At 50.7% G+C, this 27,107-nt stretch overlaps 1 long non-coding RNA gene across 10 annotated transcripts; it reads right to left on the reverse strand.

The window, feature by feature from the left end:
* Nucleotides 1-8,015: 8,015 nt before the first annotated feature.
* Nucleotides 8,016-26,559, reverse strand: LOC115342874. 10 transcript variants are annotated; one of them, XR_003923935.1, is made up of 5 exons: nt 25,625-26,559; nt 14,286-14,717; nt 13,891-14,138; nt 11,131-13,800; nt 8,016-11,016 (listed from the first exon to the last, which is right to left on the reverse strand). It is a non-coding gene; the product is annotated as an uncharacterized LOC115342874 (long non-coding RNA). The 10 variants fall into 10 exon arrangements; XR_003923933.1 differs by lacking the exon at nt 25,625-26,559 and having other exon boundaries at nt 11,131-13,634; nt 13,723-13,800; nt 14,286-14,827; XR_003923938.1 differs by lacking the exon at nt 25,625-26,559 and having other exon boundaries at nt 11,131-12,494; nt 13,635-13,800; nt 14,286-14,827.
* Nucleotides 26,560-27,107: the final 548 nt, after the last annotated feature.

A 27,107-nucleotide genomic window follows, 5' to 3' on the forward strand; every position in this document is an offset into this window, starting at 1 on the left:
ACACCGGAGCAGGAAGCTGTGCCTCAAGTTAAGAAATGGTTAGGATTGCTTTACATTTGCAGTCTCATTGAAAACATTTATTCAATCAAAGGGAAAAATAAATGTGGTCCCTCCGCTCTGTCAAGTATAAACTGTTATTGATCCCCTAAATGAAATTTGTCCATGCTGATCGATCAAACACATTATCTTTTTTCCCCAGTCTATTACCAGCAATTGGAAACTCTCAAGCATCAATAGCAGCTTGACCACACACAACTGTAAATTTAGCCTATCAGCTCCCAAAATCCGAACTACTCTGGTCCCCCCTCCTTCCTCTGCAAACAGCATGATCTCTGCATTATGACTATATTTTTCCTGAGCTCAGGGTTAGAAAAAGTTAAATTTCATAAAATGCTGGGAATCATTTGTGTCGTGTTAAACTCCAGCCGCGTGGTAATGGCTGTGTGACAGCGCGGGGACGGCACCGGCGCCCGCCCGGGCTCTCCGGCGAGGTCCTGGGGACGTGCCTGCATGCCAGTCCGCAGCTTCCCAGCTGGCCACCAACCGATTTTAGTATTTCCTAGTATTTCACTTTTTATGAAACTGATATTTATCGTGAATGGTCTGCCATATAAGCTGCCTCACGTATTTCCTTCTCCGGAGCCGGCCCCAAACTGTGAGCCCAAGTGAGACATCCCTCTGCACGGGCACCCTCCGCACTGCAGCACCGCTGGCACCGTGCCCCACTGCTCTCCTAATTCCCTAATTCATCGTGCCTTCCTGGGGGCTGTGCCACTTTGGCACAGCGCCGGCCCCTGCTCAGGCACGGACAGGATCTGGCCGTTGCTCCCCATCCCTGCCCTCGCACCACTCTCTGTAAGACACATGTCTGCAGAAAGTGCCAGGGGCAAACCCAGCTTGTCCCAGCTGAAAACACAGACGGCACAGAGTATACACGGGGCTTTGAAGGGTCATCATGTTACCGGTCCTGTTTGTGGTATTCCTCATCTTCACAAACTAGCCAGAGCTGGGGAAGAGGGGAAGGTTTACACGTCCTTTTCTGACTATCGGGCTTTTTACGTAAGGAAGTGGAAATGCCACATAACATGAACCTGGCTAATGAGAAAGCTCAGTAGATCGCTAGTCACAAAATCTTCACCTTCCCCAAGGCCCGGCTGCACTCGCAATGGTCTCAGCAAGGGAAGATGCTCCAGGGAGAGGACGGGGTACGCAGGTGCTGCGGGCAACCCAGCGCTTCCCGTGGGAGCGGGAGCGGGAGCGGGGTCCGGTGGGGTTACACCTGCGCGGGGATGCAGCCTCATCACACCCTCGCAGACCGCCTGCCTTAACGGAGACGCTGAGGTTGTCTGATGTGAACTCCCAGGGTTCAGCAGAGCACCGATCTTCAAAAAGAACTTAATTTCAGGTAGGCTGTGGAAAAAAAGGTAACGCTTGTCTCTTAATAGCCATCATGAGGGGCTTACTCTTGGCTGCTGTCAATAGCTCATATGTTTGTCTTCTGTCTTGCTGATAGGTAATAATTTTCCAAGCAAGCTTAGGGAGCAGTGACTCTTTATTAAAACTAATAAGGGAGGGAGTCACGGGTTTTTAAAAATCACTCAGGAAATTATTACTGACAACTCTTCCTTGCCTTACTCCACAGAAGCAAAGCAATGAGAAGTTAAGATGCCTTGCATGATGTCAGCTCGTGGTTTTGCTGCCGCATACGCTCAGGACATACAGGCTTTGTAACGCAATGCCTTGCAACAGTGGCTTACGTTGCAAGCAAACCAGTCCTAAAACTTCACCTGGAGTCATAGAAGCTTCAAGTGTAAGTTGAATGTTTAATTTTGGCTAAATACGGCAGAAATTACATTTTAAGGAAATAACTAACCGTGAAACATTTTGGTGCCTGCTTAGGCACTGAAAATTCAAATCCCAAGAAAAAGCAGTGAAAGACAGCCCTGACCCTATGAAGACGGAAAAGCCAAGCGCTGGCCTCGCTCACGGGCACGTCACCCAGAGGCTCCGCAGAGTCCATCTTCTCCCCAGCTGTAAGACAAAGGCAAAGCACAGCAAAGTACAGCCGACCCCTCTGCCCGGCTCTCGTGCAGCAAACCCTTCCCGTCTGTCCCTCTGCTCCGGGGACCTGCACTGCGCAGGAGAGCTACCGACGTCTGCAACCCCGAGCCGTCAGCAGGCTCGTGGGTTTTAAGGGACCATGGTGTAACATAGCGAGACCCTTTTTGCAGCCAGATCAAGCGCTTCACCCATCCGTATCAAGATAGTATCTCCTGATCTCACCTCTCTCTCTAAAAAAACCCTTATCTTGGCATAGCGCAGAACCAACCCTGTCCCTAGATGGGTTGTTCTGATGGTTCATTGCCCGCACAAATCTGGACCATATTTCAGTCTGACTTAATCCAGCTTCCACCTCCCGCTGCCGCTCTTCATGCTGCCTTCCCTTCCCGCAGCTGGAGCCGAGGCCCTCCTCTGCCGGGCAGCTCGCAGAGCATGGCGGGTTCGCCTGGATAAACGAGACCGACTTTCTAAGCGTCGTGCCTCGAGGCAGGTTTGCTGCACCTCTGGTTACTCTCACGGCCGTTTGCTGGACACTTTCGGACTTCCAAACCTCCTTCCTGAGGAGCAGGCACCAGACCTGGATGCAGCATTCCTGCGATGCTCCCGCTGGTCCCGCCGGGCTCACTTCACCTTTCCCGACTGTTTCTCCTTCCCTGTACAGACACCCAGTAGTTTTTCCCCCACTTCGGCTTTGGCATGGCAGGGACCCGGGCTTGGCCGTCTGCCGGGCAGCCGCTTCGGCACCACGCTCTGGCCGCACGGGCACGGGCACACTCGGAGCCTGCCGGTATCGCCGTCCATGAACTTGTTCCCCTCATTATTTAATATTTTCCATTGCTTTACCCACAGCATTTGGGGTGTGTGTGTGTGACATCTTTCCCCCCCAAGCCCCAGGGTGATATTTCCCCCTGCCCCATCCTGCCAGGCTGGCCATGTCCTCATCCCCCCAGTGAGCCCCTGCTCCCCAGGTGGGAGCTGTTTTGGGCAAAGTTTAGCCCTAAGTTTGCTGTTCCGTTTCAGACCTCAAGAACTGCCTGTGCGCCCAAAGCCTTGTCTGTTTTGCAACCACACAAGCAGGTCTAATAACAGCAATGACCTCTGCCCGTGCTTCAGCTGAGAATGTGATCTCAATGAAGTTACTTTTATCAATCACACTTTTAACCCAATAAAAAAGATGACGGGGGAAATGACATAAAGACCAGTTTCTCGCCAATATTGTTGCATTTCATACTATTACAACAATCTTCTGTGAAAAAAAGAACATGAGTGTGTGTGGCCACATCCATTTCCGTCTTGAGAAATGTCGGCAGAAACGCTGCCTTATTACCCCCCGGGATTTGTCCTACCGGAGGGAGCAATCCTTCTCCCTTACTGGCGGGGGGTTTGCCTCGGTCTCCTGCAGACCTCCTTCTGATTTTCCCCATCGTGGGATTTTTCTCCTGTGCTGTTTCACAGCTGGACTATCACAAAGATAGCGATGTGATTTCTACTTCATCACCCACAAAAAGGGAAAGATAGAGCCATTTTTCCCGGAAAAATTTGAAATATTGACAGTGTTGTCGGAACAGCAGAAGAAGAGGTCGGAAACTGGCTTTGGCTAAGGCACGGTGTGGGCATCACCAAGAAGTGGTGCCACCGGCCACGGCCCCCCAAGGGTCCCTCCCAGCGCAGCACCCTCCAGCACCCAGCACCCTCCCTGGGTGGCTCTGAGCCTTCTTTAACAACAAACACCAAGCGCATTTGTGGGAAGCTCTCGCAGGCTGCCGAGGCCAGAGGGGCAGGCAGATGCCCGACGGCTGACTCTTCATCCCAGCCACGGATCTCCCGGCTCAGCCCGGTCACGCGCAGCCGTGTCTGAAGGTTCGTCAGAACCGCGGGACCCCGCCTGAAAAGCACTGTGTCTGCACGGCGTACTGCCAGGCACGGCGGTTACAAAACTGCACGGGCTTTTCCTGATCTCCTATTTTTTGCATGCCTTGGTCTGCTCCGTTCGGAAAGGCAGGAGGGCATCCCTGCCGTCGCACGGCCACGACAGCCTTTCCAGAGGGGCCTGCCCCACACCAGCTCGGTTGTGCTGGGACTGACCGCGAGATTCTCCAGCGGTGTATTTGGAGACGAGGAATGGGCTGCCCTCCCTGCATTGCACTGGGATGTGCCTGCGCACATAAGCGACCTGCCAGCTCAATTGCAATGTGTTAGTAGTATCAGCCCCACGATACTGTCACGAGTTTGCATTGGTATTTTACTTTTTCACTCTCTCTGTGTTTAACTGCCGGGCTATGGGAACATAAGCCCCTGGGCTGGAGCGAGTGCCAACGCCAGACCCCCGAAGGGGAGAAACGGAGAGCGGGGTGAGTGAGGGGTTTCCCAGGCTGGGACCCATGCCTGGGTGCCTGCCCTGCAGGCAGGGCGAGGGGAGAGCCGGGGTCCCGCCGGGCAGAGGAGCGGGCAGCAGGAGGGCTCCCGCCGCAGGCAGTGGCTGCTCGGACGGCACTAACCAGGCAATCCCTCTGCACTCGTTTGGTACCAAAAAAAAAGTTACCTTTTTTGCAAAGCAATCTGAATTTTAAGGTTCAGAACTAATAGTGATTGAAAAATTTCAGGTTTTAAGTGCGAAATGATACAGGGTTGGCAGGGGCTGGTTTCTGCTGCTCTTCCACAGGTCTCCAGAGGACAAAGGAAAGTGCTCTGTGGTCTGGGATGGGCATGGATATTTGGGATGGGAACCCTACAGCGGGGTTTGGTTCCAGGTGGGTTTGTGGGGCACCTTGTAACAGAGTCCTCCAAGTCCTAAGGGTGGCCTGAGCTTCTACAAACAAAATTAAAAGGAAAACAAAACTCAAAGTGGCACAAAGTGCCCTAAGTGTGAGACCTGCCTTTGCCCTCTGGGCTGCGCTGGATGGAGGAAGGCTCCCCCAGTGATGGTGACCTCGGTTACATGAGGCCTCTGAGCCCCAACCTGCCTCCGGGCTTGCAATGTCACCACAGTGACACGAGTTGCAGCAGGTCTCAGCCTGCCTTGGTTCCCACCCTCCCAGCAGGATGGCAATTGGCTGTGTTCTTAATTACCAAAGCTAAGGTGGCATTAACTACTAGAATTCAATAGAATTGAATCGAATCAAATCGAATCGAATTGAATTGAATCGAATAAGGATAAAGATAAGGATAAGGATTAGAATAGAATAGAATAGAATAGAATAGAATAGAATAGAATAGAACAGAATAGAAACTAAGAAACAGAATAGAACTAGGGACTCTTAGTCCTGAACTTAGACTTAAAAACAACAAGTTAACTTTTATTATGCCTCTTTTTTCTTCCAGTTTGTCCACCTAGATAAAAATCAACAGATTTAATTGTGCTCTGGTGCCTCTTCTCCCAGGACCGCTTTGGCTTTTTAACAAATTGCATCAAAATGTGGATGTTCTTCCCCAAAACATCCCTTTTCTCCTTTACTTGCATTTTTTTGGCCATGTGCCTATTCCATTTTCCATCTGAGTGATAAATTCTCCTACTCTAAAGAACCAGACAGAAAAAGAAATCCACTTTACGCAAGGGTTTCTGGAAGGGCCCCGCAGCTTCAGCAGCCACAGATGCTTCTGCATCCTCCTGCCCGCGCTCGGCCCCAGCTGGCCGGGGGGGCGAAGGGCTGGCAGCACTGCTGGCACCGGCAGGCTGACGGCAAAGGGCTCACGGGGCCATTCAGGCCCTGAAATTTTAGCAACCTGGCGGTCTTATTTTGCAGAGGAAATAAGTTTGAACTTTTTTTTTTTATTCTGAGCATGGAGAAATATGGAGTGCACTGTGAACTCCCATAACGCTGCCAGTTTTATCCTCCGGAGCATATACCAAGCACTGATGGCGTGAGACACGCCAGCTTTCCACGTGCTCCTGCCTGCCCTTCCTCTGACACCTTGGACTCAGCAAAAGCCTCAGAGCATTGAAAAACAAAACTCACCCAAAAGAGATGTGGTTTTATTAGGTTCCCAGCATCTCCTAGTTCAATAAGTTGTAATTATACAAACCGATTTTTCTCTTTAATCATGGGGTGAGCTTTTAAAAGGAAAACAGCCAAGTCAGTCAGGTTCTATATATGATATTTGCTGGTAGATAATTCAATTATTGTAGAAAATTATTTTAAACATTAAGATGCACAAAGTTCAGTTTTTCCCCATTTCTGCTACTATCACACAAGCTATTGATAAGATGTCTAAATTTATTGCAGAATAATTCTGCAGGAAAAGAGATAAAAGGTTCCTGAATAAAATATGAGGCGAGAGCTGTAAATTGTAGCAATGCATATCATTTCATTCAAATGTAGGAAGCAATTACCATCTGCTATACTCATCAGTTCCCTCCTTTATGACTTAATTATATGTTTAATGCTATCAGATCAAGGAAAGGGCACAATAGATGAATGAGTGAAAGAAATAGAAAAGATTCAGCAACAAGACAAAAGGCAGATGAAAAGTAACCCAAGAACAGAATTGATTTCATTTGTTGGGAGAGAAGTTAATTTAAATAGTATATTCTATCATCTCCTGTGCTGTGCTGAGATAATATAAATCATGTGTTTGTGAATTTGCTTCATACAATTTTAACAAAAGCATTCAAGTTTCTGAAAACCTAGGGTCTGCAGGTTTTGATTTATTTATGAAATGAGTAACATTTACAAAGAAAGAGCAGTGACTGACAACCAAAGCATTTAAATTATTATTAACAGTACTTTGCTGTACAAGTATGAGATGACAGAAGGAAAGCTGACGAGCTCTTCTCCTTCCCCTCCTACCTGGGTTTCAATATCTGCCGACATCACCTCCCGGCACCCGCAGCATCGCCGGGGCCAAAAGCGCGGGGCGGTGAAGGGACCCGGCCACCACCACCACCTCCGTCCACCGTGCCCACCCGTCGCCGGCTGGACCGGGAGGACGCGCTGGGCTGGCAGCCCCGGCACCGCTCGGTGTCCCTGCGTGGGACCTGAGCAGCCGCCCTCCCGACAGACACCCCCGGGTTTGCCTGGCAGGGCTGCCCATACCCTGCACCCTATAGCCTGTACCCTGCATCCCTGCGTCCTTGCATCCCTGCATCCTTGCATCCCTGCATCCTTGCATCCTGCACCTTGCACTCCTGCATCCAACACCTCGCAACCTGCCTGCTGTACCCTGCACCCCCAGCCCTAGAGCTGGCTGTGCCCGCTTCCCTCAGAAGGACGGAAAGCTGGGAAGGCTGCCTGTCTGATACCGTGGTCTGTGTCCTGCTTGTTCTTCCCTTCCAGCAGCTCCCCCGCGCCCTCATGCTGTGTCACAGTCCTGCTTCCCTCACTCCGAGACAGATCACATCTCTTACCATTAGCAGTGAAATAACAATTCACGTGTTGCTGAAACCCTGAGCGCCAAATATTTTCCTACATTTGAAGGTCCTGCTGTTTTAAAATATTTATCAGTTAAGCTTGACAACACACCTGCCTGCTAAATATTGGGTTTCTACTGAGGGGACTGCATGCTCCCGTGCAGCCTGGCTCCAAACAGAGGGGTCCCTCTTCGGCCTCGGGGGTGCTGGCGGGAGCAGTAAGGCAAGCAGAGGTGAGCGGGGACCCCACCGACACAGCCCAGGCCTCTCGTTGCCTCAGAAAGCCGAAACTGCCTTTTCTTGACATTTAGAAAGGATAAGCGCTCGATTTAAACTAATCCACTTTAGCTAGCCCTCGTTTGTCGGGGATTGTTTTGACAAAACAGTGTGACACCCACCAAAACTCTGGGAAAACTGGTGGAACAGAGAGTGCCTGGCTGTGAGCCCAAACCCCTGCCTTCGCCGGAGCATCCCGGCTCCTGCTCCCCCAAAAAGAGAGCCGGGATTTTTGCCCCGGCTGCACGGGCAGGCAGCAGGCGGAGGTGAGCAGAGCCAGGCGGGGAGGTCCGGCGGTGGAAGAGAGGAGGAGGAGGAGGGAACTGCCTTAGGTGGGACCTTAAAGAGCAGGTTAAAAGCACATCTGCTGAGAAGACGGGGCCACCCAGGGAGCAGGTGGGCTCTGGAGGTCCCTCCAAGCCTGTCCTTCAGGGCTGTGTGATGTCTGGGTCCCCCCCAGGTCAGGTACTGCCAGTCCTCTACCAGATCAGGGTTGTAACCTCAAGACTGGACTCAGCAAATAGTCACAAAGTCCTGCTTTCATTCCTAGTGTCCAGAAAACTGGCCTTTGTTTTCAGACACCCGGTTGCCGGAGGCTTCCCACAGCTGACAGAGAACGACCACAAAGACAAAGGCATTGCTTGCTGTGGATAACCAACTACGAAATAAGAAACCCTGGAATAATCTTGGCAGCAAACATCCACAGTTCATCCAAAGGCTCAGACTTTCTTAACTTGCTTAGTGATTTATTTTTACCTTCCCCTTTTCTTCCCGCCCCATCCCCTGGGGTTCCCGGCGCAGTCAGTCACGGGAGGGAGCTCGGGATGTCCGTACGGCACCGAGGACAACCCGGGACCGTGCCACCGAACTGTGGACACTGGAGCTGGAGACTCCGGGCTGGAGCAGAGCCAAGTCCGAGTCGCTGTGAAGAGTGTCCATGTGATGTTTGAGACAATCATGAACCGAACCTGCAGTGGAGCCGGGGGCTGGGCTGGGGTTGCAGCGCCCGGAGGGGCGGTCGGGGGGGTCCTGCCGCTGCGCTGGCTGGTGGCACGGGGGTGCTTTGTGCTTTTGGGGCGGTGACGATGAGCCCCGGCTGCCTCTTCCTGAGCTAGATGGGTTGCAAAGGGAAGAGGGGAATGCTGCAGCAAAAACCACTAACTGTCCCTCCTCGCCACCACCCCTGCCCTTGCACGGCACGCCGGCCAGGCGCTGGGGTGTCCCGGACGAGCTGTGGTGGGTCGAGCACTTGCCACCCACGCATGTCCCCATCGCCCAGGGGGGCCACCACGTCCAGAACAGGGCACCGGCACAAAAGGAGATTCGCACGTGCTGTGCAGCCTGGCGCATTAACACCAGCAGAAGCTGATTTCTTCACAAATCAGACCTGTTGCCTGGCCCCAGCAGGAAGGCAGAGCCAGGGACTGTTTGAGAAACTGGGAGAGGGGTGGGAATGCGGGAAACTCACAGGAAACCAGAGCCATCCCTGCTGTCCAGGTGAAGGCTGCAGCGTGGATCCTGCTGGGGAACCCACCTGCAGAGGCCGGAGATCAGCACACAGGTCTGATGTTCTCCCTGCACGGTGCTGCTCCTAATAGAAAAGCAGCTGCTCCCTGCATTAGCTTCATTTCCCGAATGGTTTTAAGGTATAGCCCCATGTTGAGTCTATTGCATTAACCTGTCCTTAATGGCATTGCATACGCAGACATTTCATTAAGTGCCTTACCTTTATCTATGTGCTCTCACCGGTGTTGATGGGTCTGAGAAACTTGCCATTGATTTCAGTGGGACCTGTCTGGTCCTCTCCGTGGGAAATGCCGTCTATTTTGCAGCAGCTATTGGAAGTGAAAATTGATGCACAGGCTCTCTCTTTCCACATTTCTCAGCGTTTCCAGAGCTGGGCTGGGCTGGGTTCAGCAGCGAGCTCGGCGCCGGCGGGGACGTGAGGGCACGGGGAGATTTTCAAGGGGCCAGAGGGGACGAGCAGAGGACGGTGCAGGGTGAAGGGCCGTGAGGTGGCCCGGGCTGTTGTGGGGGGACAGGGAAGCCACGTGCTGCTCAGCTGCAGCCTCTGCCTGCCCACCCTCTCCCCTGGGTTTGCTCTGCAGCCGCAGCCGCAGCTCTCCGTTGTGTCTGTCCCCACGGCTGGGACCCCCGGGGCTCCCGCAGCCAAGCTCAGTGCTGGAGCAAGCGAGGGGCTCGTGTGGCACGGCAACCTTCCTGACCACATGTGTCCATAGAGGAAAATAATAATGGAGTAATGCAATTTGCTTAAATATCACATGGTGGGGTTAGAACACAAAAAAGTATGTCATCTTTTAACGTACCTTCTGATGCTTTTAATTTCCCCTACTGGTTTCAGTAATGTGCACAAGGCAATTGTATCGCCGTCAGAAATGATGGGGTTGTAGGAAACAAAGCAGTATGCCTTTTCAGAAGACCCAAGCAAAACTGGAGTTAGAGACTAGCTTGGCAGTCACAGATGCAGTAACATCCCCAAGGGCGATACCTAGAAGTGCTCGTCCCAAAAGTTAAACGTGATGGGCAGCGAGTGTTCCTCTAAAAGAGTGAAACAAATAAAGTTTTAATATGTCTTACTTGAAGTCTGAATCCAGGTTACGTTCAGATCGCAGCATCACACTCTTTCTTGCAAGCTCAAACGGTATAGCTTGTTTGTCTACAAATGATTTTCTCGCTTGCGTGCATGAAGCACAACTCCTTCTAGTGGCTGATGGCACCAAGAAGGCTTCAGGCAGCCACTGGACCCCTTCCTAAATTAAAATAAATATCTGGTTTGAGTCCCCAGGCAGCACTGAATGTGCTAAGGAGCAATTGCGGCAGTTCAGCCAAGTGAGCCGGAGCTGGCGCTGCCGAGTCCCACTGCAGAGTGCCAGGGGAAATGCCCAGTCCCGCTCTGATGTGAGAGCGCTCAGGGTGCGGGCAGTCAGTAGGGCCCAGGGCACACAGAGCAGGCAGAGAGGACAAAGCAAATGGAGTCGCTGCCTGGGGCTGCCCATGCGGTGCGGGGAGCAGGCGGGAGCCTGGCAGCACAGCAGACTTCACGCGGCGTGCCAGCCTGGTACAAGGGGTCAGAATGAAACCTGGGCAGCCAGCCGCCGCTCCAGCCCCCCCGGGGTCTCTGAGCACCTGATGGGCGCGTTGGCAGCGCACCGAGCGTAGGGTTTGCCGGCCGGCCCTACGCTCTGCAGCCGGCAGCAATCCTCCTGGCACCCGGTGAGAGCGTTACGGCTGCTTTCTCGGGACCAAGCCGGCTGCACGGCGGCCCGCAAAATTCCAGCGGGGGTGCTTTGGCTCCAGAGCCGGGTCAGAACCTGCAGAGCTGGAGGGAGGAGGTGGGATGTAGTGACGGGGTCTCAGTTTTGGACAATGCCCCTGCGATGGCTGCTTCACACTGCTGCATTCCCACAGCACAGCAGGGTACTTACCGACGGGTTTGGCCCCCGCCAAGGATGTGCCCAGGTACTGAGAAGAGATGAGGAGGCATTGTCCTGCGCCGCGCTTTCAGCGGTGGAGCTGCCCCAGGGCTGTAATTCCGTTGTGGACACACAGACACCGTTGCCTTTACACAGGCTACCCTTACCAAATGTACGTGTGTGCAGATATGCGCTGGGAAGTCTACGAAGAAAGAACACAGTTTTATACTAATTCCCTTAATTTATTCACATCAAATGTCAGTGCAGTGTCATATAAAAATCTTTAATGATTTTAAAACAAATGGTCCCTGAGGCAGGAAAATAGTTATAGTGCCATTTCTAAAATTAATTTAATTCCTGTGGAATAGAAATAAAAAAAAGCGCCTGCTCAGTTGCATATGCATTACAAATAGCATTAGAAAATATCTGAAGAGTCTTTTCAGCTGAAATCACACAGGGTTTCCCAGTCTTTCTGCCAACTCTCTTGACACACCAGTGCTGGGAGCTCCTCGCTTTGCTCCCTTGTGCCTCGGCAGCTCACTGAGGGCAGTCCTCTGCCTGCCACAGCCCTCCTCGCTGCTCCCCTGTGCCATAGAGAGCATCCAGATTAATTAGTACCTGTTATTTTCTTTACACAGTAGCAGAACCTATTTTTATTACATTTCTCAATGACTCATAATAGTATATCGTCTCTGCCATATGTGCGCAAGCTCAGGACAGCATTGCACTGATATTCTGGGCCTGGAATCCTTCCTCTCGCAAGCTCATGGGATGATCATATATGGTCCCGCTTCGCTGCCCACCACCCCGCTCAGATGCTGTCATACCTACTCACCATATGGTACGTTGGTTTCACACTGGGACGCTGCTGGCAGCAGCTCCGATGGGCAGCCAGCACCGTCTCCGTGCCACCGGTTCCCCCCGTCCTTCTGGCAGGCTCTGCCCGGCGAGCCCGGCTGTCTCCCGACGGAGGAGGCGCGGAGCTGGCGGAGGGCAGCCGAAAAGCCACTCGGCTCCCAGGGCTCTGGGTGCGACGTGCCAAACCCAGGGAGACGGAGGAGCGGTGTGAGCATCGCTGTGCTTGGTGCTGGGCTGCTCCCAGGTCTGCCTGCACATCCTCCAGACCGGGGAGCTGGGGGCCAGCAGTGATCCCAGCCGGCGGCGGGGTGCACGGAAGGTCTCAGCCCATTCGAGTCACCATGTGCTTTCCAGAAGAAACCAGGTCAATGGAGCAAAGACGAGCTTAAGCAAATGTTGTTAAAACTAAGCTCAGCCCAAGAAATTGGTAGCAAAAGCCAGTCCCTCAGCTGGAGCTGCCACAGAACTGAGGTTTGGCTGGTTTTTGCATGACAACTCCACCTGACCAGCTGGGACCTCTGGGGACACAAGCAATAAATTCAGTGTAAGCACCAAACTTTCAGGTCAGTCACTGCCCCCAACCCATGAATTTATCTCGGAAATTAAGCACTTTTATTTTAAAGATGATACTATGATATTGAATTTGCATCTGCATTTTTAGATCATTTGTGTACCCCACCAAGTCTGAATTTGTCACCAGACCTCCTAAGTGCCCTGAATGAGATGAATTTGGAGCTAATAATCCTCCACGCTGCCTATTTGTACAAGTTTCCTAGTCTTTCCCCAGACTTCCAGATCCTAATGATTTTCCCCTTCCCCCAGCCCTGAAATAAGTTACATATGCCTTGGCAGTCCCCCACCAAGAGGCAAAGTAACTCTGATATTTCTGAAGTTTAAAGTGTTTGACTTTGCAACCTAAAAGAACTAATATTCCGGCTTTTTTAATGATGCTTTTTTAACGAAAGCATCATTCATCCTCTGCAGCTCAGCCCCTCTAAAGTCAGAAGTCATTCTGCCTTGCCACTGTGGAAGCTGTTGGTTGCCTCCTCGGCTCCCACTCAGCAAAAGGGTTAACAGGAAAGCTAAGCGAAGGAAAAGTACATCTTGCCAGATTTCTCCATAGAAGCCGAGAAGGGACAGCATCAGATGGCGCTGCAGAAATTGGCAGCCCCTTCCCCGCCAGCGTGGCAGGGCAGCTCTGTGTGCGGGGCAGGGATTGCCCCCCCTGCCCTCCCAGGGGAGACGGGGCCCTGCCGGAGTGGCATGGGTCGTCCTGCAGCAGTTACGACATCGGTCTGCACCTTTAGTGTTGAAACTGAAAAGGGATTTCCAGAACGTACAGACTGAGTTTTGGCTCATGAACCAGCGAGAATGTACAGAAAAGAAGCATCCAGCAAGGGGCCCCGCAATGAGAGGGGCTGTGGGGAGGCTGCTGGTGCACCCACCTCTCACTTCCCCGACTGATGAGTCAGTCGGGATATCGGGACTTGGATCTCAGCCTGACACCCGGTCCTTGCACGGCTAAGGAGAGGCTGGCGCGCTAGGGAAAGCAACAGCAAGAGCTGGCAGTAATAATTTTCAGCACCTTGAATGAAGAAAATTGTTTGCCGTTTGTAAAGCACTTTTGCTGAAAGGGTTTCTCAGTAATTCTGTGGTACCTGTAATGAAAGACATCGCTGGGATGTTGCTGTCTGTAGCTGGGATGACCCAAATGTGCAGTGCTGTCTTCCAGGTGCAGAACAGTACCCTTACCCCTCCTTTTATCTCTTGGACACTGAAGTCTTCGTTGCATGTCCTGCATGCACAGTTGCAGCATAAGGCCACCTGTAAAGGCAGACTAATGTTAAACACAGCAGCCTTTTTATGAAAAGGTGCCTGTGATTTATAAATCAGCCATTCCTTCTGTAATTTCACCTTCTAAGTAATTCTCTGGGATGGCACAGGACCAGAGCACTTGAACGATAAGTCTTTTCCCCAGCCTTGCCGTCAGGGTTGTGCTGAGCCCGTGTCTCGGGCCAGGAGCGGAGGAGGTGTGTTGCTGGCTATCTGCTGTGAAAGCAGGCTGGCAAAAGCAGCGATGCTAACCCATGGATGCTGGCGTCAGTGCTGGTACCCAGCGGGGAGCGCTGGGAGGAGCACAAAGGTGGGAGATTTCCTGAAAACTGCCGGTGTGGATAATTAAAATAAAACCCAAACACATTAAATTATGTTCAGTGACTCAGTGCACACACTCCCACTCGCCTCCCACAAGCCTTCTGATGCTCAGGGAGAAATTAAGCACTCATGGTTTTTTCATGCTTTGTACTTACGACTTCACATTTTCTCTCTCCTTCTGCCCATCTGAGGCCACCTCCAGCATGAGGGTGGGTTTGCCTTCAGCCATCCTGGCTAACCCAAAACACTTCTGGAGAGAAAACTCACGGCAGCGCAGCTGCACTTTTAAGATAATTATTTTACATTACTTATGGCATCATTTAAAGTACCCAATGGGTATAGGCTTATTTAAAAAACTGAGAGATCATTTAATTACTGGGTTCAGGGTTCAGAGCAGAGCTGGAATTTATTGTGTGTTACGCTCATTATGATTTTGATGGACTTCTGTGGAATAATTGTGCATTCATTTTTCAGCCCTTCTCCCATCTGCGTGGTGGAAGTAGTTCACAAATCCCTCAGGTTTGTGCTGTCTGGTGCTGAATTGTTGGTTGGTGGAGCTATTCACCAGGAGCCTTCTCTTGGTTCTCCTGGAAAACCGGAGAAAATCACACGCCGCAACGTGATGCGTGGATCCTCCAGCGGGCACGCAGACCAGCCATTCCCTCAGCTTTTAGTGACTCCTCTAGGAAAGCAGGTGTGCTAAAAGTCAGGAACCCAGAGGAAGAGAAAAAGAGAGAAATGCTCTTAAATACTTCAGTTTAATTTCAATTCTACTAAATCAATTACCAGAGAGGCAGTCTCTATTATGGAGCTAACACTATGTTTAAAGGAAAACATTTCCAAAGGCATAAAAGGGAGCTAGGTGCCTAAATCACATTTGCTTTAATTAAGGAAGAGGTAAAAAAAAATCTGTTTAAATGTATATAAAAGATCTGCTGTCAACAATTCAGTGCCCTTATTTCCAGCACTGCTGTGAAATAAGCTAAACACCATGGCTTGGAATTAGTGGCTGTGCTTAAGCTGAGGTGCCAGGTTCTAATTATTAACAGATTCGATAGCATCCACATGAGAGTAGATTACATTTCAAATGAAGGTTTGACATGTTAATTTCAGCTGTGCCTCTAACTTTATTCAGGTGGAAAATAGAGCAAATGACCATCTCCAAATACATCGTTAAGCCGTATGACTCTCCTTTCCTTTTAGTTTAAAAACTGAGCTAAAATACACGTGCACTGTGAAAAAGCTCCAGACCCAGCCAGCTGAAATGCCTGATTTCACCCAAAGCAGCCACTCTGCCTGGCTCCTTACCAACAGAGGCGAATTTCTGAACTTTCCGGAGGCCTGGGGGGAGGACAGAGGCATTTGAACGTGGCAGCACACTTCGTATGGTGGGTACCAGTGATGGGGCAGCTGTGGAGCCGGCAGCCCCACGTCTGCCACTCACCCGGCACCTCGCGCATCTCCTCACCGTGCTCGCCGGCCCTGAGCACCGAGGACTGTGACAGCACTAGTAACGCCTGCACAAATGAATTCCTAAGTCACTTATGGATCAAATCACTTCCAGGTCTTTGAGAAACGTGTCTGTGTAGGACGGGGCTTGCCAAGGGCCGTATGGCTTAGAGCCACAAACTCTTCTGACTCCTGAAACTCCATTGTGGCGTCTGCTTATACTCCTTGCAGTATGCCTTGCAACAGATCTTTTCAAGCATTTTAAAAAATCTGTCCTCAGGGTCATCAGCTTTTTCCACACTGGCCAACCTCTGGAGGATGGAAATCATTTTTTGGACGTGAACATCAGGAAGATTTGAACAAACAGCAGAAATCCTCAGCATCCTGGATAGATGATTGAACATCACTTCCAAAGCCACCAGTTCCATCTGCAGGATGTGCAATTCAGGAAAATAATGGGTGGATAAGGAGTCAGGGCGTTAAGCACTGGTGGTGTATTAGCTGGGGACACGTGGAAGGCAATGACAGATTTTAACATTGTTTGTGCATGGAAATAAGCTATTGCGGCTCCACACACAGAGTCACACACAGCTTTGGCACTCAGATCTCTCTTGAAAGTAACTTTTGCAAAAATGGTCTGACCCACTTTAATGCAACCACCCGAAAGTGGCACCAGCCATCACCTGGGAGAGCCCACAAATCCACCTCCTGGCAGAGCCAGAGCCTTCGTAAAATGCAAACAAAATTATAGTAAGCCCTTAGAAAAAATATAGAGATTGCTAAACTTGGGACAAGTGATAAAAGGAAAGTAGTAGCGTTTCCGCTCTGTTTAACATTTTTGGACAAAGGAAGCCAAAATGTGGAAGCCCGCCCAGCCTGTGGCCGGGTACCGCAGTCTCTGCTCTAGCATCACCCTTACTGAACCCCAGCAGGGTGGGTGGGAGGTCGGCTCGGTGCTCGGGGCGGATGCTCCTGCGGGGATTTTGGAGGGGCCAACCTCTCGCGGGGTGTGTGACAGGTCCTCATGTCCCCAGGCTGGGTTAGTCCTCGTGTCCTCTGCCTGACCGAGGCTGAAAAGGGGCAGAAGCATCTCCTGCTCCAGCACAGCACGGCACGCCCCTGCAAAGGGACAAGGCACAGGAATGCTGTGCCTACGCCTTTGTGGGTAAAACATGCCTGAAACAGCTCACGTACAGTGGAATAGGAAACGAAAGTGTCCTGCAGAAAGTGGACAGGCAATTACACCTCTGCGACAAAACCCTCTGATACAGCTAATAAAACTTATGGAAATGTATTTCATTTCTGCATTTGCAGAGCACGGCTCACCTTGGCTCAGTCGCTATGAAATCCCGACAGACTTTCCCGCGAGGAAGAGGCTGTGAGGATGTGAAATTGCTTTATTTGTTGTTTATACAAATGCCTTCACGGGTTGCGGCCGGGGTCCTGCATCATGCAGGCAGGCGGGCAGGCTGCAGCGCGCTGCTCGCTCCCCCCAGCAGCCCTGCCAGGAGCAGACCCTTGCCTCAGCCCCCGCGCTTTGCAGCAGCCCCGGGCAGCGGGTCCTGCCCCGCGGGGCGAATCCCACGGAGGGGACAACACCGGCGTCCCTGGGCATTTCGCTCTCACCTCTCCATCCGCATCAGTTACGGCGGGGCGAGGTGGGGAGTGGGTCTGGCGACGGTGCGGAGCGTGTGCCCGGGGCCCGCAGGATCCTCCCGGGGTCGGCGACCCAGGCCAGCAGCTCCACCGCCCGCAGCCCGGCGGGCGATCCGGCGGGCAAAGTCACCACCCTGCGGCGGCGGGGAAAGGCAGCCCTCGGCCGCACCGGCACGCCGCTCCCTGCCACCCTTGCTCGAACACTCCTCGTCTTCCCCGTCGAAAGCGGGGTGCACCGTCACTGCCCCGAGGCTGTGCGGAGTGACCCCGAGTCCTCCGAAGCCTGCCCCGAAATCCCCTCCGGATCCTGCGAGGGGAACCAGGTAAACGCATCCTGTTACCGGGCAAGAAACGGTATTTTCAGTCCGAGCCCTTGCGTTAGGGCTGTATTATTAGTCCGCCCCAGAGGGTGCCCGAGGAGAGCCCCGGGCCGCCGATGCCGTCCGAGCGAGGTGTGCCTGTCCAGCCAGCCGCCCTTCCTGGCTGTGAAGGAAAACTTGTGGTGGTGGGTTCGCTTCAGTTTCCCTAACCCTGCAGCTGGTTTTTCCTCCATGAAAGGGCGGGAGGCAGCCTGCCCTCGCGCCCCGCTGCCTCCCCATACCACCCAAAAAAATCCTCCTGCGTTATGTCCATAGCCTACGATGCCAGATCTGCTCCTGACCAAGCTCGGTGGGACAGATCAGTTTCTCGGTTTATTGTCACTGCTATGATGAAGTACAACTTTAAAATATCAGTTCCTGGTTATTTGCTTCTTCCTTTCTAAGCAGCAGGGTCGGCAGCGGCAGCCTGATGTGCCTGCTCCTCCCTACGGGCACCAGTGTGTGATGGGGACACTTGGGACTTGATTTTGGACGCACCAGGAAAAAGACCATTGTTAAATAACCTATGGGCTTTTGAAATTGCTTAGGAAACCATTTTGATTGGCAAGTCCAAGCAGAGTACATTACATATTACTGATTACTTTCCCTGGCTTGCAATAGATTGCTGATTATTTTTACTTTCTTATGCATCATGCATGTGAATTGCTCAGCAAGACAATGACAGACTGCCTTATGGCAATTGTGCTGACTATCTTTACATGACGTATGGTTTCATGGCCATCAGACTACCAAAACATCGTCACTCATTCTCAGGACAGGACTGTCAAGCACAATGACCGCCTGTTACCCCGGATTTCATTGGGAAGATTTTTAGATTAATCCATTACTGTGATCACTCATGTTAAAATGTTATATAAGGAATATACATTTGCTGCTATCACTTACTTTACCAGTTACAGTGCTTTTTAAATATTAAGGTATTGCACGAGCAATTGAGGATACAGAGCACACACATTGCCTAGTGTCTTCCAGGAGAGATGAAACAGATAACTCAAAGGGAAGAGTTAATTCAATGTCAGAGGAGCCGGGGTCATGTTCAGGCAGAGCAGCATTTCCGTACTGGAGCAGAGGTGTCCTGCCCTGCCCTGCCCGCAGCGCCCAGGACAGCATCTCCTCCAGGAGGGAGTATGCTCACAGTTGCAGGTAGCTCCAAGTAACTGCATGGGGCTCTAGTATATCATAGAGGGTTTGCAAACCTGTGCTCACCACCAGAGTGGGTGAAGTGCTGAGGAAAAAACACCCAAACCCAACCATTTTGGTTTTGTTAACACTTCTGAACTCTCTGCTAGTTTTGATTTCTGCCGATGTCCTAGTTGAAGGGATTAGCAAGATCAATGACCAAAATATTTCAAGAGCATTTCCCAGAAATATGCATGTTAAAAAAATTACAAATTCCTACATTTCACTTTGCGCTAGAAAAGCGATGCTGTGCAGAGAACCGGAGAAACCAGACTTAACGCACCTACCTGCTTCACACACGAGAGGGAGGCGCTCCCGCCACACTATGGCACAGGAGTTAGGACCAAACACACACCAGCGTGCTGAAGAAAATGCCCCTCTATTCTTAAAAGATTGTGTACAGAAACTAATGCAAGAAGTGATTCATTTTAATATACTTAGCCAGCAGCTTTAGTCCCCAAACAGTAAAACATTATCCCTCAAAGAGAGATGAAGGAGTAAGCTGAGACTCAGAAGGAAGACTCTTATCTTTGATTTTACATTGATAAAGATAAGCAACGCTACCAGCTTATTGTACCAGGCTTCTGGCGATGGGCTGCACGTGCTCGGGGAAGAACCAGGCCTTTCCTCCCCCCCTGCAGGAACTGCCCCCAGACTTTACGTCCTGCCTTACTCACACGCTTTTGCAAGTTGCATCCAACATCACTCAGATGTCGGGGAAAAAACCAAAGGGTGGGAGAAGAGTCTCTGCACACCAGAACTCCAGGTGCCTGGCGCGCCGGGAGGGGGGAGCGGGCAGGAAAGCCCCCACGGAGGGTCTCCGCATCACCTCAGGTGCTGCCCAGGGCAGGAGCTGCAGGAGCGCCCCGACAGGGTGGAGTGTGCCTGCAGCCAGCCAGACGTCCCCAAAACAGTGTTTGGAGACATTTGTCTCAATTCCTGCTGGCGATATGGGTCAGCCATGTCCCGGTCCCTTCGTATTTGCTGTTCACTAACATGTGTGCCCGGTCCTGCTCGTGCAAATATTAGAGGAAAGTTGCCGTTGGTGCTAATGTCCACTGTCACCGGCAAACAAAGGTGTACATGATTGCACACCTGTAACTCGTTCTATAGAACCAGCACTTTTGATATCTTTACTAATGGTTTTAGCCTCTCAGGCAGGAGACAGAGAAAATAATGTATAGCTGAGGTGAGCTGTCAAGTACCTCAAATATTAAATAATTATTTTGAACAGGCTTCGAACGCCCTGCCCCATCAGTTGAGCACATACAGAAGTATATATTTACAAAAATCTGGATCCGTCCATGCATTAATCAGGCTGGGAATGAAAGGTTGAACTCTCCTGCTAATGCATTCATGGTGGGGCCACCGTCCTCGGCACGCAGAAGGAGCAGCCGCCTCGAGCAAATGGCCGGGGTCTGCCCCGCCGGCAGGGCTGGGGCCCCCCCGCTCCGCAGCCACCCTGCCAGCAGGGCTGCAAATGGTGTTTTGGGGTACCCCCTGCGGCTGGAGTGCCGGGAAGGAAAGATGGGGACCGGGATGTGCAGAGGGCAGAAGGGCAGAGGGCAGCTGGTGGCCGCAGAGGTGTGCAGGGAGGGTCCTGGGCAAAGGGGGAAGGTTTCCCCCCTGGGGAGTCTAACAGATGGCTGCGGGAAGGGTTGGGGCAAGGTGGGACAGGTTGGGAATAGCCCAGGAAAGTATTGCAGTGGGTGGGATGGAGAGGTGAGGAGCAGGGTCCACCCCATCCTCGGGAAGCTGTGCACATTTGCTAAAATTTAGCGTAGAGAAAAAAGAAAAAAATGGTCCTACGTGTCCTTATTGTTGCAATGTTGTTTCTTTTCTAAATTTACTCCTTCAATAATTCTGAAAGTAATTTCTCTCATATTCTGTTGTATGAAATATACCCTATTTTGAAGTGATTCTAAGTGATTATTTTTTTTTCTGCAATTTTCTTGCAATTTGGGACACTTTTGATGATAATTTGAGCTCAAGGTTGCTGAAGTGTCAAAATCCTCTGCAGAAGGTAATTTTCCCTCTCTAGGAACCTCTGCTGGTCGGGACGAGGAAAGGCTAGCCCTTACACAGTAGAAACACAAGACGATTAGACCCTGGGTAATGCTTTAGCTGGGGGAAGAGGAAGGGTACCCTCGTAGGGGTGTTACCACAAGATAGTTGGCCTGCAAGGACACAGGAAAGTTATGTGGTTCGTACTTCTTTGGGTTTAGTCAGGTATAAAGGAAAGAATTCACGAAGTTTAAACAAAAGGCTGCTGTAAATCTGTTTGCACCAGCAGAAATGTACTGTGTATTTGGTGTCTGGGACCTACAGGAATAAAGTATATTCAGTGCATTAATGCCACACCTGGGATTCCTCACTTCTCCTTACTCTCACAGCAGTACATATAACCTATTTGTACAAATTTCTACATGACAGGTGGTCAGTGAAGCTTTCTAGCTCACAACATACAGTAACGCAGGTGCCTGTCCTGACTGAGTTCGTGGCTCGAGGTTTGCACTTGAAGTACCCCAACAGACCTAGGCACTCTTTGTCCAGCGCTTGGTTTTATTTTTATCTTCCAAACTTTCTTTCATGGCTCCCTATCTAAAAAAAAGAAATCTCAGGTTTGTGTCAAGAAAAGGAAGAAACCAAGCGATGTGCTAAGGACTGCACAAAGAAGCTACCAACTAACCGATTTTGCACTGGTACCGCCAGGCGTTGCAAAAGCTGCTTTCACTTCACCGCAGCATTGCTGCTTCCCTCCGGACGGATCTCCTCCTCGATGCAGAGGAGTCCGCTGGAAAGTTGGAGTCTTTCCTTCCGAAACTCAGAATCAGCAAATCACGCCACCAGGGCTGCTGTTGTCAGTGCGCTCGTACTTCCGAAGCGCTGTCTATCGAGGCTGGTTTTCTTCCGAGAGAAGTGCAAAGAACACAAAGGACCTCTGCCATCGCTGCCCGCCGCGGGTAGCACCACTTCTTTAGCAGGCGCACCCATCTCTTCCCGCAGAGCTGAGCTGGGTATCCCCGTACCCATCCCCTGCTGCTCACAGCCTTTTCACCGTCCCCGACCCGGTGACCCAAACTCCACGAGAGCTGCTGACCCCAGACCTGTCCCTGCGCAGCCCCAGGGACACGTGCCCGGGCACGGCGAGGCTGCCCGAGAAAGGCGCGGGAAACGATGCTCTTCGGGACCACGAGGAGGAGGAGGAGGCCCACCTGGGATGCGGGTGAGGGGCGAGGGTGGCGAGGTCTGAGGTCTGCCGGGAGGTCCGGGGAGCGTGCAGGGGCACTGGAGCCACTGGAGGATGCCCGGAGGGTCCCCGCGCCCCATGGGGAGCTGGGGTCCGGGGGTCATCCCCGCACCGTGGCGGCGGCGGCTCCAAACATCCCAGCGCTTTGCCGACAACTTGACAAATTTAGTTTAACTATTTTGATGTAATAATGTAATTAGGTAAAAGGGTTCAGCAACCGATTGCGTTTCACTGATTTCAACCATCTGCTTCAACATTTGTTCTTATGTGTACCAGATTTCAGAGTGTCTTTGCTCTAATAGTAATTAATGAAACTGTTAATAAGCTACATATATCATATTATGCTGCAATAATTTATCAAAGGATAATGTTATGAGACAAATTATATATAACAATTATAGAAAATGGCTTACATTACTAAATGTTGCACACTGCTAACTAGTTTCTTTACTCTTCTCTTCTTAATGAATTCCCTAATTAATTTAATGCATACTTTATGCATAATTTGAAATTTAAAAACATTGCTGGGTCAGGTTTTAACCATCCTCTTTTACATGCTGTCTGCTTCTACAAGACACATATTAGCAAAACATGACCTCTATGCAAATTACCGAGCCCCGCTGCTATTTCCATTCCCAATCCCCTTGAACGCGCTCGGGCGCGCTCCCCCTCGCCCGCGGGTGCCCTGGCCGCCCTCGCCGGACTCCTCGCGCCCCTCGTGTTGCAGCGCACGTAACGGCGGCGTACGTCACCTAACGGCGGCGTACTTCATGAGAGCCACAGTGAATCTAGGTCACTATTTATAACAAAAAATAAACATCAATAGCTATTCTAATCTTTTATTACGTAACCAGCTCCATTTTGGGGAGAGCTGCTGTCAATCATACTTTGCGCAAACAGCCATCTAAAAATAGAGCTTTGCCGCCATCATGCACTGAAAATCACCCCCCCTCCTGAATAATGAGTTCTGCTTAAAAATCCAGAAACCTTGCAAAATAGAAATGTAAACTTTAGTTTCTTAATCTTCAGATTTTTAAGTGTCCAACACAATTGCCCAATATTTCCCGGTTTTCTACACCTACAGCTTTGTGGTTTTCCTGCGGAACACAACCATAAACTTTTCTTTCAGAGCCAAGGTTTCCATTCTCATCTGACTGTATAATTGCTGTGTGTGGAGACTTCAAGAAAAATCACCAAATATCCCTGGCAGTACAGATGAACTACCAGGGGATTCTAAATTCAGTGTTTCCTAAGTTTTTACAGGCTGAATTTCCATAATAAGAGAAATAAGATATCCCACCACGGAGGTTACAGTTAGTGATGTACGGACCAGACTGTTCACGATATGCACAGTGAAGGTGAAACTCCTCTCTCTTTACAGTTACATGAGAACTGAGTCTTAATTCAAGTTTTGAGGCTTATCTGTGATTTGCCAACATCCTGTAGGACTCATCTGTGTTTATACAGTGCACATACCTCCTACTTCATTATATTAACAACTTATATCTGGAAAGCGATTCAATGGAAAATTGTGGATCGCACTGAGGAGCAGGCTCTCAGCAATGTGGATGGCAGATGTTTGTTTCTGCAGCACAAACATTTGCTGACACACAAATAAATCGACTCTGCACCTCACTGCAGGGCTAGTGTTTGCCAAGGCTCACTTGGAAAAACTTCAGAGGTTCACGTCTCTGGCACCTGCGGTGCTGCCCAGGGAGGCAAACACACGCCACGCCACGCGAGAGACTTGGGATGGCTTCGTGCTGGCCGAAGGCTGCGATGTCCGAGACCTTCTGCAGTGCTGCACGTAAACACAACCTCACCTCTAGCATCAAATGGGCAAAAAAAATTCTTCCCAGCAGTAATAAATACCTGCTAAGTAGAATTAAGGTTTTATTTGGAAGGGACTGCATTATTAACCAAGACTCCAGAAAGTGATCAAACGAGCTATGGTCGCAGGCTGCCTGGGCTGTGCCTGGCCAGTGTCCCAGTGTCTCCAAAGGAAGGGTGCCCAGCATCCGTGCATCCATCCCCACAGCTCGCAGATTCCCGCTGCGTGAGTCACTGCCTGGAGCAGCTCAGCGGCTGGCAAGGAAAGCAGCAGAAAACCAAGCAAAACAAGTAGCTCCCTGACCAGAGGAACATGCGGTTGTCTGCACCTTCATGTTCCCTGGTGCCAGGTACCCCTGCCGAACAGGGCAAAGTTCTGGGGAAGTGCATCGTGCAGCTGAGCCCCTGTCACAGCCCACCAGTGTGGATTCTCTGATGGCTAACATAGCAGCTCAGCATTCTCGCTCAGTGGGGTGCTGAGCTGGGGCTTTCTTTCCTCCACTTGGGTAGTTAATGTCCTCAAGTCATGTATCTTTATGTCAAATTCAATTAAAGTTAATTAGCAGATTCAAAAGCCAGCAGGACCTCAGAGAGGACACAGAGAGAGAAAGAGAGAGATTTATCATATCACCCTTACTTAATATAATTAATGTCTTATGGAACTTAGTATCTTAATGAACAAATCATTCACAAATAATTCACTACTATTCTAGTAGTTTATTAACATTTGGTAGGTATGGTTGAAAGGAAAACATGACTTCATAGCTGGGAACATGTACGAAGATACGATGTGAACTAGATGGAAAGAGCCAGCACACTCAGACAGCTGTAATGTTTCAGATGCCCAGGCTCCTGGGATCGAGAAGGGAAGGACCTGCCCCAGGGACCTGCTGAGAAGCTCTCACCACTCTGGATGTGCCAGCTGGGCACAGCCCTGCCCAGGAGGACTCGAGTACCTCACCAGGAAAGTCGCAGCTGAGACCAGTGTTTTGCGGGCAGAAGTCCTCTCCTAACTCCTACCACAGCCACAAACTGTCCCAGCGGCAGGGCAATGGGCCCGAAGACATTTTAACCACCTAGATACAACGGACACCTTGATGCCTGCAGCACATGGAGGCATCCTGGACTGCTAACCTGCAAGAGCCCATGCAGGTGTTCTCTGTGCAAGTCTCTTCTCCCCCCCTCAGTTGTTTTTCCATCAGGATTTCCCGGTTTGTATCTTTTGCTTTCATTAAGGATCATTTGCCATATTTTGCCTGAACATCATGCCAGGCTGCAGAAAGCTTGGTGCTTTTGTGCTCAGGAGGGAAGCATTAAAGTCAGTGAAAAGTCAAATAAGGAAGATCTAAACTAGTGAGATGAATTTCATTTAAAATAGCTTCTGTTACTGTGGGCAGCCCTCAAGAACTCAACGATGGAGCAGCCTGAGCTACCGCAGCCACAAGCAGTCGCCGTGCTGCCAAAACTCCCCCTGCCCCGGAGGGGCCGCAGGGACGCAGCTCGGCTCTCAGACCTGGCACCACGGGGTCATCACCCCTCTGGGGTCACAAAACCGAGCAGTCGCACCTCAGCAGTGTGTGTGGCCATTCCCCCAGCAAAACGTGGCTGTGCACACAGCTGCAATGACAGCAAGAAAAGGTATCCTGGTCTTTTGGCAGGTTACTACAAGTTAAATATATTATCTATTCTAGTGTCACCACTGCTATATTCTTAGGTTACATTGTATACATATACACACAAATACATTTACCAATTTCTGAATAAAATCCTTAATCTTTAGGTCTTTCCTTCTTCTGTTTGCAGTCACGCTTAAATATGTCTACTTTGCTGTTGTCCCCTTCTATGCACAGAACAGGTTTCTTTAAACAAATGTCAACATGATTTGCTTAATGCAGTGGCTGTGTCCATATCCATGCTGGTTGCCCATGAAGAGTACACTGTGGTGCTGTATGATGGAGAAGTAATTAAGTAATCAAGTAATTAAGGTATAGCAGATCCTGCCTTGTCGCAAGAGGTGGAGCTTGACAGCTTTTCGTGTTACCCGTTTGCACTATTTTCTGCTATTTTCAGCCAAAAAGGGCCCTTGTATTCTGCACGGTAGGATCAACCACACGTGTCTAATCTTGCCCTTTGTGGACCACTGTGTTGTCTTCGACATCTGCATGGTGTCTTATGCTCCAGAGAAGAAATACAATTTATCAAGCCAGCCAGCCAGGCTTTAGACTTCTCTTTGGATGATATTTTTTTTACATTACTAAAATATTATATGGAGACCCAGAGTGACTTATTATAATGTTACGTCATCTTCTGGACACTTCTGGCTGGACAAAATGTTGAGTTTTCATCTTCAAGTCAGCTCGCTTCTGTGCTTTTCCATCTGACACTTCAGATTATTTTAATGATGGAGTAGCCTTGATTAAATTAATTCCTCCCTACAAAAGCAGCTGTCTTGTGTCAAGGAATCTGTTCAACTATCTGGAACATTTATACTTGCCAGGGAGGAGAGCCAAAGCACAGAGTTAGCAGAGGGAATGCCTGACCATACCAAACCAGCAACGACTTTGTCATAACTCGTAAGCACGAAGCTGAAGCTTCGAGGAACATCTCAGGTCTCTCTCTCTGCCCCACGCAGGGCTGGACCCTGCTGGTGATGTGCCCGGCTATTAGGAAAAAGGCTGGCTGGCCTTTCCCATCTGCAGAAGAAGGTGCTTCCCTGCAGCTCCTGGGGACCGAGGTCGCGGGGGGGGGTCAGTGCTCACCGGTGTGCACCGCCGGGTCCCCCCACACAGCTGCAGCTGAGACGCGCTGCGCTCCTGGGCTGGCTCCCGGGGGGTCGCCCGGACCAAACACCCAAAGCGCGGCCCTTGGATGCAGCGGCCGAGTCCCAGCAGTGGGGACCCCGGCCATGCCGGGACGGTGCGCTGGAGCGGGATGCTGAGCGCTCCCGCTGCTGGGCGAGACGGCCAGGAATGGCAAGGGAAGAAACCAAAATAAGAATGAAAAAGCAGTGCCAGCATAGTGAATGAACCCACAGTTTGTGGTTTATCTTAAACTTTTATTTCTAAACCAAAGGTATTATTTAAGTTTAATCTTGACTCCAAGATTCCTTACTCTCAAACAGCTACTCATTTTTTTCCCCTTCTAGCAGTCCTTTTGCAAACTCAGCCTTCACTCCCTCTTACTGAAAGGCCTTAAACATGCACCATCCACACACGCAAATCCTGCTGAAATCA

The sequence above is a fragment of the Aquila chrysaetos genome, chromosome 6 (assembly GCF_900496995.4).
Source record: "Aquila chrysaetos chrysaetos chromosome 6, bAquChr1.4, whole genome shotgun sequence".
Classification (NCBI taxonomy): domain Eukaryota; kingdom Metazoa; phylum Chordata; class Aves; order Accipitriformes; family Accipitridae; genus Aquila; species Aquila chrysaetos.